The 12,970-nt window shown below is 36.6% G+C and overlaps 1 protein-coding gene across 2 annotated transcripts in view; it reads left to right on the top strand.

Annotated features, from left to right (window-relative positions):
• The window catches only part of adam10a (ADAM metallopeptidase domain 10a), a 57,843-nt gene that overhangs the window by 1,817 nt on the left and 43,056 nt on the right, over positions 1 to 12,970 (top strand). The gene's annotated exons all lie outside the window — the stretch shown is intronic.

Genomic DNA, 12,970 nt, shown 5'->3' with positions numbered 1-12,970 from the left:
AAACAAGTTTAATTCATCTCTCAATATGTGGGCCATATTACTCCTTTTTATGTTTAGTATCCATTTTGAGGTGGCTCTTTGTTGCTTTTGTTAACCAGCTGTGAAAACATAAAGAGCTTTGTTGACATCCCCTTTGGCTATAAAGCTCAAACATGTTGTTGTGCGCCTGCAACATCAACATCAGTGAGCTGTTTTCCATCAGCCTTTTGAGTTTTCTTTCAAAGAGTGGATAAAAAGAGAAGGTAACAGATATGGTCAGTGTCCATACGTACTGTAGCATCGTCTGTTGTAGATTAATGGTGCCTGTGTGTACTGTGGGAAGTTGATGAAGATTACACCATCCAGTGATGAAATTGCTTGTTATTGAGCAACTTGAATACTCCCCCGTGCGTCAAGCCAGTTGAAAAGCAAGTCAACTACGCTCGAATGCTAATGTTTTTGTAAGCCATATGGCAATGTTATGTGATTCTGGTTGTTTTCATGTGGTTAGCAGCTTCTTCAACTTGCTAGATGGATCCTCCCACAAAGACACCTTCTTGTATGAGGTGCCCATGGTCTAGCATTATCAGTCACCAGTGAAAATAGTCTTATGCTGGTAAATGCAGCTTACATTAGATGTTCATTTTTTTTTTTCTTTTTTTGTTAGGCAAAATATCCAGTAGACAAAAACAGTTTAAGTAATGTTTATTTGAAATATTGTCTTGCTCATACTTCTGCAAAATGAGCAAGTTGCATCTTGAAAAAGGCTGTGTATTTTAACATTTTGTACGTTTAACTTTGGTGCTATTTTTACGAAAGGCTGGATATGAATAATAAATAACTGAAAGCAGAGTTGACTGATAACCTTCTCTCTCAGACCAGTGCTATTAGTACTATATTTTTGTAGGGTTGCTTGATGGTAAAAGGGTTTTTATATTTGAATGTTGTTGTTGTTATTATTATTTGTCCATCATAAGGTTGTTTTTGGTTATTTTTGTCATGACTTGTAGGTGTGTTTCATGATTAGCAAAGTGGTTATCATGTAGTGTATTCACATCACCACTAAAACTGCTTTATACTACCTCCAAATTATGAATCAAAGCAGTAATGAGCTGTGTTGTGCAGAAGAGGATCTAACACACATGCACAGGCTGAAGATCACCTCATATTCAGTCTACTAAGCTCAAGTTTTCACAGAAAGTCGATACTATGTTTCAGACTTTGAATTTTGAGATAACAACCCAAAATGACACTCCCAAAAGAAATGATAGTTCTTTGTCATAAATACGGTTTATAAAAGGTAACGGGGGAGCAATAGGTTTCCCATTTACTGTAAAGTTTTCACTCCGTTCACCACTCATCACACAGGGGTGGTTTTCTCCAGTGAAAATCTAGCCCTTTACACATATGAACACATACTTTAATTATAATTAATTTAATTATAATTATTTTATACATACACTACTGTGCAAAAGTCTTAGCCACGTTCGTATTTCATCCCAAACAATGGTGTTCGTACAGTTAGTTATATATTTTGCTGTAGTGTGTCAATAGAAAATATCAGTTTACATTTCCAAACATTCATTTTGCCTTTATTTTAAAAAATAATCTCGTGAGATTTTTGAATGCACAAGCAGTCTGAAAAGAGCCAGTGTTCCACTTGGAGATCTGGTCGAATCTGTCTGTGATTACATGAAGAAACGGATGAAACTGAGACAAACTAAATCCAGATGAACTGTGGTCGTATCTCAAAGTGCTTGAAGAAACCTTCCTGCAAAGCAGGAATCTCACTAGATTATTAAAATAAATGGCAAAATGAACGTTTGGAAACTTAAACTGATATTTCCTACTGACACACTATAGCAAAAGATAGAAATAACTGGCTTAAAACCCTTTTTTAGGGTGAAAATACTAATGTGCCTAAGATTTTTGCAACGTACTGTACTGTGCTACTTTAGAAACAATGACCATACAGTCATTCACAGAACAGTGATTGACAGGGATACAGTAGAAACAGTATGTGTGGTTTTGTATTAAACAATGACCCAGATCATGAAATACATTTTTTAGCCTTCGAGTAAGGGAAACACAAGGAGCGTGTGAAAGTTAATGTTCTTTAATGCTATCCATAGTTTTTGTGGCTTTTTTTCATATATAATTTCAGGCACGTTACCCTTTTCAAAGTATCGAAATGGCACCGGTATCGTAAAAAACCCAATCGATACCCAACCCTATTTGTCATATTCTCAACAATGTCTTTCTTTTTCCTCTTAATTGATTTGTGTAGTTTTGTTTTCATTTGGTCCTGAAAGGATCAGCAATGAATGTAAATTTTTTTTTTGATTTTTTTGATTATCTTTTGATTCCATTCTGTTTGGTTTCATTGCTGTGCAGACTACAGACCTCAAAGCTGTGCATAACCAGCAGGAAATGAAATGGATTGCGCAATATCAGCACAAATTTTATTTCGTGCAGTCTTGTGCCTGTGGCCAAATCATGGTTGAGCTGATTTTCAAAACAGCAGCACTCTTGCTAATGTGATATTCCATAAAAATATACAGTATATGAGAGAATTTAGTTTGCATCCTATCACATTTAATTGTAACTAGATATTGGCATTACCTTGAGCATTGGCATCAGCCATTATGACGACTACTACTGTCATATTTAAGACATACTAAGTATTGAAATAATATTGCTGATGTTAAATTCAAAAATATTTGTCCCCAAAGCATGAATTATAAGGTAAAACTACTAACGAATCCTTATACACTGTCTCCACACACAAAAAAAAACATACTATAGAACCACTGATCTATATATCTCGAAAGTGAAGGTGAAACTAAAAGGCGATCGTGCATTCAAAAGGGGGGGGGGGGGGTTTACAGTGCCGGCTTAACATCGTGATATTTATTACCAAACGGCGATGGACGATAGCATCGTCTGTCAGCCCAACCCTAGTTTCCATGATCATAAAATAATGATCATAATGTTATGGCACTTTGAATGTGTAAGATATAAATGTTGTCCAGCAGACATTGTACCAGCTTAAATATATCTCTTTACAGCAGTTTTGTTGTTTAAGAAGGTGATTGGCATTTGTCTGTCTATAAATAGTGCTACATATATAATCAGATTACTGTTCCTCATACCAATTCCACTTTGAGCATTACCAAACAGCTTCTCCAGACAGTTAGCTTCTCTTTACCCAGCCTGCCCTGTGTCATTACGATAACACCCAGTCAGGCGTTTACCCTCTCCACTGCAAAGCTTGGCAGTTCCTGTATTTTCTGATAGGGATAAGTAAACAAATCTGACTTGAGAAAGGAACCAACATAATTCTAGCCGATAGACCTTTTAATTGTTTTCAAGGTAGTGTTGTTATGGTACTAAAGTTTCAGTATTCGGTACCAATACCAGTGAAAATACCGTTCTCAGTACCAGTTTTGGTACCAAAGCAAAAACACGATTATTAAAAAATGCCTTGCACGCTATTTGTGTCGGCATATATGCAAATTCATTCTCTGCCAGCAGGAGGTGCTTGTAGAGCGGGGGAAGAGAGGTTTCTCCGGTAACGGCTGTAATCAAATAAGCGCTTAGCCAGCGCTCACAATCGTTGCTCAGGCATTACAGGCAAGATGAAATAAAAATGAAATACATAATTTTCAAAGACAGACGATTTCCTTTTGAAATACAGTGATTAAAAAAAACAAACACTCACACTGGGTTTCGACTTTGACACACGCAATGCTCACGTTTATTCAACGAAGTCAAAACCTTTTGGAAAATCTATTTGTGGCGATCGGTTTTGATATTGTGGCGGGCCACTACAAATAAATCAATGTATGGGAAACAGAATGAAACTTAGCTGCTTGAATGCTTTCATTTGATCTAGGCTTCTGTCTTTAAAGTGTTTTGGTAGTTTGGTGTGTTTCATCTAAAGAGAGTATATGAGCGGAGCGAGGAGCAGATTTTTTTAAAAGTCGGAGCATCGTGGTTTTCACTCACTCCAAGAGCGCTCCACCACTGCTCCATCACAATTCATGTTAACAGCCCGTAATATAAGTGCATATTTAGCAAGAATTTACATGTAAAACATATTTAGCTATAGCTTGATACAGTTGGATCTCTCAAATCAGAAGGTTATAATGACGGCAATAGCCGAGCGGGAAGTTACATGCTAGTTCTCAAGGATTTTGTCTGTTCTTTTTACTGATTATTTTCAGAATAAGGCATGATTTAAATGGGTACAGCACATTCACACACAATCACTTTCGCAATAATGCATTCAAACAAATGTAATCTTACAATGCTACTTCAGCTGTAACTGATTTTGAATAAGCAAAAATCTGCATTCATCTGTAGATAAAATAACTGACGAAAATGTACTGCTATTTTCATCACAAATGAAATTTTTTGTGAAGGCGGAGCCGTGTTTCTGGTATCAGTGAGCACGGAGTGGAGCAGGAAATTGTAAACCCAGAGTGATTATTAAATGCTCTGAGTGCGGAGGTGAAATTGTTGCCGCTCCACTCCGCTTACATACTCTGGTTTCATCCTTTTGATGTCGCCACGTCTCAGTGCTTTTAAGAAGAGAGCACATCTGCGCAACTCCCGGATAGCGCATTAAGAACCACGTTGACTGGGTGCTCAGTAAGTTACCACCGATACTTAAAAAAAACCTGGTGCCATAATATTTTAATTATTTTAGTACCGTCTTGGTACTGAAGTACCGGGTCTTTTGACAACACTAGTTCCGGGGACAAATTGCCACTTCCTTTTGCCACAGTATCACTTTCAGTCCACTTAAGTTCTCTGTAAAGTGTGGAGAATATTTGGCTGCCGAGTTCCCAGGATCACTTACTTGAAAATAAGAGTATTTTTCTCAGTTTGAGAGAAATGAAGTGGAGCACATCTTACCAGTTGCTCAGTCCAGCTCATGTAGTCCAGATCTTGCCATCAGAAAAAAACAATGTCTCTATGCTATTAAACACCCACCAATAACTGCCCACAGCTTGGGTCCAAGACAAAAACTGATTTGTCTGACCAGTAGTTTATCCAGGGGTTTGAATCAAACTTTATTGCTATGATTAACTTGGCAAAATACAGGGTTGGCCTTTATGAAGAACATTTTGATATAACTTTTTTCATTTTATAGAGGGTTTTGGAGGATACTATTAAAATGTTACTTGAGCTAGACCAATCCAATTCCAGAAACCCTGTAATTCCTTTTCTGTTTTGAATCCCAGGTATTAGTTTCTGTCTTGTCACTTCATACCCTTTGAAAGTCTTAACTGTAAGTCTGAGTTGTCATTATGTGTGGTTTCTCCACAGAGCTCTGTCTGTAATCTCTTCTGGCATAGGCTAAAGGAAAGCGAGTTTAAAGGTCACAGACCCCTCACACATGCTCTGTGAACCCTGCCATGGCATGATAAATCATGAGCCAAGCTGTTTCCACTTCCTGTAATTTTCTGACTGTGTACCACCCAGTTCAACTTCACACTTCAGTGTGTAGAGATATACAAAGATTTAAGTGACATACTGATTGTGATTTTCAGTGGAATGTTTCACACTTCATTCATCTTGTTTCCTCCTATTAAATTTGTTCAGTCAGTAGTGTTGGTGGCATTATGAAATGTGGACAACCTTGTTCTTAATAGTTCACTATTCGTGTATTATTGTGTTGGCTGAGCTGAGAAATAGAGTTGTTGTGCATCATCGTGTTCTGAACAAAAACCCACAGCTCTTAGTGACCTCTTTATAGGTGCAAACATTGGAGACGAAACTGGCTGCGATGTTTGTCTATTTAGTTAATTTTCTGTTGAAAGACTTAGTGATATGAACGGACAGGTTCATGATTTACATTTTGTGGGAAAAAGTTAGGACTTGAACATAGACATTTCTGTGGTTCCAAAAGTGGGTGGTAGGGATGTTAATTTCGCTAACCGACAACCGACGCTCGTTAACCGATTATTAACCGTCAACCAACAAGATTATTTTAAATTAGAATTGAATTCAATTAGAACTGATAAGTGTCTGTGACCCTTTAAAAATACTAACTTTTGTTTGGCCGGGATTCATTTTACATGCGCAAAAAGCAGCAAACAGCAGAACAGAGGATTCACATGCATCACATCAGACACCTGTAGCACTTCTGCAAGCAGAGAAAAACATAATAAAGCTAGGATATATATATATATATATATATATTAGTCACATACTAGAAATATTTTTACCTTACTTAAGAAAATTAACGAAAAACTCAGTTTCAGTTCATTTTTGTGCCCTTGTTGCTTCCACTGTTAGAAGGAAAAAATTCAAGTGATTGCGCTGGTGCCACATACGCGCATACAGTTAAGCTTTGCTACGCTTGACAATGTAGCCTGTTCATTATCATAATAAAATCCAGTCAGTCAAACATATGGAAAAAAACACACTGCTCAGTTTAAATATGAAGTAAAATCTGTGCTGTTAAGTGTTATCACCGTACTGCCATGATGTAATGCAAAACATTTTGTTTTATGTGCATTGGAACTCGAGTGAAGTAGGCTACATAATAAATAATAATTTGGCATTTAAATACATCGCGAATATGGAAACACAGTGTATTCTATAGTCTTTGGGAAACATTTGATTTTTGTGTCGAATGAGAGAGCCAATGTTGGTTTCAGTTTCGTTTTAGCCTAAATTAATTTTTGACTTGTTTATATTGCTATAACTTCTTTATTTATTTTTTATTTTTGTTCTTAAATACTGTTAATTGTAAGGATTTGTTGTGGAGTGAGGGGAACTGAAATAGCCTAGCTATGTTTAAAATGCTAATTATAATGTTGGTAAACATTTTGCATCCATATTAGACCTAGTTCCCTCTCTATCTCGAAAAAAAAAAAAATGTATACGTGTAGCATATTTTAACCATGCAGCGAACCTTTTTAAATATTTTTATAAATTACTGAAAATAAATAAATAAATGACTTTTTAAACCGTTTAACTGATTGTATTAATTGGTCAAAACTCTTAACGGTCAGTTAACTGGTTAAAATGAACATCCCTAGGTAAGACTTTTTTTTGTAACAATCAAAGTGATTAAGAAATTTAATACATTGAATTGGCAATAAATGTTTTTAAATTGTTGCAAAATTGTATTTCTTCTTACCAACCCCAAATTGTTGAACAATGTGTGCTATGCTGTTTTGGTGACCTCACAATGTGGTCCAAGGCTGAATCTGAGATATTGATGATCATTTTTTCTGAATACTCCCTGATGGATTTTTCAAAGATTATACTACATTTTACAAGAAAATACTATTTCAGTCGTTCTTCTTTGAAATTTCTCCTTTATCCAGTGAGTTACTTGCTATTTCTTTATAATTATTTGAGAAATGTACTTGCTATCTGACTGAAAATTGTTTCAACACCAATCTTTTTCAGTCTATTGTTGTGTTTCTATTATGACCCTTGATTGAAAATAAATTAGCTTATTTGTCGAACAACAAACTAAAGTTTTGAGCATTTTCCCATCTGGAGGTCAGATGAGAGCAGCTCAGTTTAACAAAACAGAGTTCAACTGATTATAAATGTTATGTGAAGGTGGCTGCAATAAAAGATGTGTAATCACAGGCTGTTGCAAGTACTGTATAGAATATAAAGACATGTAAATAACTTTCAGTTTGCTGTTCACTGTTATTTTCAACAAATAACATCATCAGTGGTGTTCAGGCCTTCCATTCTTCTCATCCAGTGGTGTCATGTGTTTCTTCTGACAGCTCTGCGGTTATCCTTGTGTGGGAGTCCGGAGCTTTTTTCCTCACATGAGGGGTAATTATAGGCAGAAATGAAGCAGCCTTTTTTGTGCCAGAACAAAAGAGCTCAGTGTCCACCCTCCTTTCACCGAGTCATGCCTTTCTCTATGCGTCTATGCATTCTGAAAAGCCCTGAACTATATATATTGCCATCTATAAATACGTCTGTACGGGCCTATCCTGGACAGACCTTTAACTCATATTTGTCTACTGCAGTAGAAGGGATCTAAATTAAGATTTTGTGTCGTCAACCTAAACTTCATACTTAATGCTTTACCCAGTTCCCTTGTCACATTTTTTTTTTAATCTTCATATGTGTTTTGTACTTGTTTATTTTGTTGTGTTCATTCACAAAGACACTGGAAGAGAAATACATAATAGTACTAGTAATCATTCACCCATTTGAAGTAGTGTAAAATATTCTTTTTTTGATCTGGTGCTGTAGATTCAGCTTCACCACTGAATAGTGGAGCAGAAAATGCTGATCTGTAGAGGACTGAATCTGCTCTCGGCCTTAGCTAATAGAGCAAAATTGTCCCATTTGCTTCTGATAAAACATCACTTCCCTGTCATTACACCTTTATGCCTCTCAGCTATGGTTCACTGGCTGACTCTAGTTCCAGGTAACCGGGCTAAAGATGGGCGGGCAAATTACTCGTTTTTGCCAAGTAAAGGGTCTCTTTTAGGATTTGTTTCATCTGTCAGCAAACGAATGCTGCACTTCACATATTTTTTGAGGTTAGGAGGACGCTTTGGCCGAAAAACTGCTGTTAAAGTGCTTGAGCCAGCCATAAAGCTCTGAAGGAGCTCTATGGCATTTAGTTATAAGACTGTGGCATGTGACTCAATAATCGTGATTAGTTTGTGGTAAGAAAAGTATTTAAATAGGATACACGCTCAGCAATGTAACCGTGTGAAGGTCAGTCCAGTTCAGTGACTTCAGAGTTTTAACAGAATTTTGGTACTGATGTTTGAATTGTTGTCAGTGTTCTGATATAGTGAGATTTTTGTGTGAAAAATATAGCTAATGCTATAGCATATGAACTATCTATAAAATTTACTCTCAAAATTCAAGTTCTAAAAGTGTCAGGAAGTCACTAGAATATCTAATCTTCATAAGCGAACGGTCTAATCTTAACCATAACTGTAACAACCTACTAAACTGTGAAGGTAACTGCTGGCATGAAGTCATGTAATCAAGCAGTTCATTGAACCTTTTTTTCAGTTTGCACATTGCATTGAATGTTAAGCGCTAAAGAGAGAGGAACGCTGGGGGAAGAAAAAAAGAGTTTGTCTTGAGAGTGAAGTAGATAGGAGAGTTGGGGAGGTGGAGCACTAATGTGTGTGGAATTGGAATGAGTGTTGGAGCGTTCTGCTCCTCTGAGGCAGTATTGCTTCTGATTTCTCTCTCTCTCTCTCCACAGCAAGATGAGAGGAGGATTTTATCAATGCTGTACAGGTGGACAAACAGTCTGCACTGATACTCCCAGACAGAAGACACGCACACACAAACACACACACACACACACACACACACTCTTTTTCAACCTTCCTCCCACTCACTCTCTGCCAATTGAGCAGTTTGTTTCTGGCCTTGTTTTTGATCTCTTTTATTACTGTTTTATCTCACAACCTAAGCATCTGTCAAGATGAGAAAAGTGTCATCTTGCAAAAGTGTTTTATGATTAAAGCTGTGCAACAGCTAGCTGCAAACCATCAGGTCAGGTGTTTCTCAGCTTTTGTCAAAATTCATTCATCTGTCAAAATGCATTCATCAGAAGATGAACAGAACCTGTATGCTGAGAAAGGTGCCCTGCTGTTTACTTTTTATGTTTCTTAGGAAAGACACAGATTTTTCTCTTGAAATGACACTTGGTGGATGGCAGAGTTGCATGCGGGAATTTCATTTCTTCTGCTTCTAAAATGTCTCAGCCATTGAGAAGTGTGAAGTCTTGATAGTGTTGCAAATGTGCGTGTTTTGTTCTTCTTTGATGGTCAGATATTTTGTAGTATTTTATCGTTAAAGTTAGTGGTTGAGTGATATGTGACCCTGGACCACAAAACCAGTCTTAAGTTGCTGGGGTATATTTTTAGCAATAGCCCAAAAAACATTGTATGGGTGAAATTTATTTTATTTTTTTTCTTTTATGCCAAAAATCAAATTAAGCAAAGATCATGTTCCATGAAGATATTTAGCAAATTTCCTACCGTAAATATATCAAAGCTTAATTATTGATTAGTAATATGCATTGCTAAGAATTAATTTGGTATTTTGAATTTTTTTTTGTATATATAAAAGTTCTATAAAAAAAATTGTCCTTGCTCTTCCAAGGCTTTCAATGGGGTAAATGGGTGTTTGTTGTCAACTGTTCAGAAGACGTGAAATAAAGTGTGCACATCTGTAATAAAACACCCCTTACATGGCTCCGGGGGGTGAATAAAGGCCCTCTGTAGTGAATCCATATGTTTTTGTAAGATAAATATCCAGATTTCAAATGTAATAAACACCTTTTTTTCCTCACTTATGCTGACTGTTGGGAACTGGAAGAGACTGTCAAACAGTGCATGATTATTGAACTTGAAAGTTACTTTTTGCGTTAATACTGTCAAAACACACAAGGTTTACATGTAGACTCAAGTTGATTGTCTAAAATGAAAATAAACAGTTGAGAGAAAAACATATATGTGCCTTAATTAGATGCGTGAAGGTCTTAAAGGTACAGTAGGCCTATTAAACATGCGAACTACTGTCATTGCTGTCAAGGGATAGATCACCCTAAAATTTTATTTTTCTGTTATTATTTACTCACTGTCATGTTGTCCCAAACCCATATTAATTTCTTTCTTGTGCTGAACACAAAAGAAGATATTTCGAATAATGTGGGTAACCAAACAGTTGCTGGTCCACATTGAATTTGATAGTAGCAAAAAATACTCTGGAAATCACTGTGAACCAGCAGCTGTTTGGTTTTCCACATTCCTCAAAATATCATTTATGTTCAGAAGAAGAAAGAAACTCATTCAGGTGTAAAACCACTTTTGAGTAAATGGTGGTATAAAAATAAAACACTATGACAGAATTGACAGACAGCTGACAGAATTAATATTTTTTTGGTGAACTATTTAACGTTAATAAAACAACAAAACACAAAGAGAAAAATCACCCACTGCTCTTGACTGAAGAAATTTAATACAGTTGCTTTAGGAATCAGTTCATATAGTATTTTATTTTTACATTGGTTCATTCAATTTCTTGAATGCTCCTGCTAAATACACCTATACACGGGTTTCTTGTATACAAACAATACCAGATGCGCGCGCATCCAGGAGGCAGAAAACCGCTATCTGTTATGCCGAGTTCAGTAAAAGAACATTGTAATTAACGTAGATTTCGCATTGTTTGTAATTTCTTGTTGACTCAATAATAAATTGCAATTTCAGAGTTGGATCTGTTTGTTTGTGTTTCATATTAATATATTATTAATATAACATTATGTAAAACGTCCAACTGTTTACGAATCAAAATCCGGACATACTGTGATGCACCCAGCACTGCCTCGGTTGGTACAATTGACAACGCAACAACTCCTTGGCATTTTGACTAGCGACAACACCACCACCTAAACCATTTACTCCGGTACGAAGAGCGCGGGTCTTTTGCCTCTTGGTTGCGTGCGCAAGCAGTGATGACGTCGCCGAGAAATCCATGTATTGTACCTGAAAATAAAGCACTGCTTGTTTCATGTGTAATGTGTATCTTTGTCATTCTTTTATCATTGTTATTAAAAAATAAGAACAAAGATTTTTATCTTTGCCCTCTTTGGCCTAAATTTCTGCCAATCTTTTTTTTATTTTTTTTTATATACTTTGAAAGGCTTTGTCTTTATAATAGGGAAATTAGTTTGGCTGTAATGCTCAGACAACTTGCAAAATAGTAAAACCAACATGAACCGTTATCGTAAACCAACAAGAATTTAGAAAAAATGGTGATATTTAAAAAAACAAAAATAAAAAATTGTGAGATTATATTTTTCCCATATCGCCCACCCCTTTGTGGGACACAAAAGGAGAACACTGAAGGGTGTTAAAGGTGTTCTTTTTCTGTACAATCAAAGCAATAGTGGCAATGAGATGTCAACCTCTAAAACAGACAAAAAAGCATTTTTTCCATAGACTCATGCACTGTATTATTCTTAAGTTGTAGCCACATTGTCTATTGTCAGTATTTGTCAGCAATGTATAAAGTACAGCTTCACATCAAACTGGTCACAGCATGGTCACATTTAAAACTGGGGAACTCTTGAATGGGTTTGGAACCAAATGAGGCTTGGTACTCAATACCAGGATTTTTATTTTTAGTTGCAGTACCCTCTTAACCAGTAGCTTAATTATAATTAATGTTAAAGCATTTTCGTGAACTTGCTGTATTCTAAATGTGCTCTGGTAAGCTTTTGAAAAGTTGAGAAAAATTTGAAGGGGCGGGGGGGTGCTGCTTGATGGAACATGTGGCGTTACAGAGCTGACTTTTGAACACTAGATTGCAGGAGTAATTGCCCTGTGACATTCAGTTTTTATGTCTCTCTCCAGAGTCCAGACGTGATCCGTTAGTGCTGATGGCCCTCTTGCACAGCCATTATTCTGTAGTGTTCTCAGAGTAAAAGGAACCACTCTATTCAAACCATTTTGGTGCTTTAGGTGTATTGTCATAGCAGACATGGTTGAAACCCAGGAGAGGTAGAGTTGGATTCAAAACAGGAAAGGTTTGTTCTCTGTAGGTTGTGTTGACTGATGGAAAGCCAGTGTCAAAGTTCTTCCTCCTGAAATCACCCAGGGGTCAGAGTGTCTTATTAGTCATATTGTCTTATAGACTCTTTTATACACTGTCAGACTACATTGCCTTTTCCAAAATAAGCAGACTATATAGCCTACCTGTCATCATCCTATCAAGATTTCAGGCTTGTAAAGTAAAAGGACTAGAAAAGCTGGTCGTGAGATGAAATGTATGGTTCGCTGTGGGTAATTCATGTGTACAACTGTTGTTGGATTAGATACTATGGAGTCGTGACGAAGTAAATGCTCCCTGCTAAGGTCAGGCTATTCTTAGCATAACTACTACTGTGCTAGGAAGTAGCTTTTTGAGTCTGAGGAAGGATGGGAGGAAAAAAAACATAAACTGTACATTCCCACAA

This window comes from Carassius carassius, chromosome 3 (genome assembly GCF_963082965.1).
Source record: "Carassius carassius chromosome 3, fCarCar2.1, whole genome shotgun sequence".
Classification (NCBI taxonomy): Eukaryota; Metazoa; Chordata; class Actinopteri; order Cypriniformes; family Cyprinidae; genus Carassius; species Carassius carassius.
This window is presented reverse-complemented; position numbering and strand designations above follow the sequence as displayed.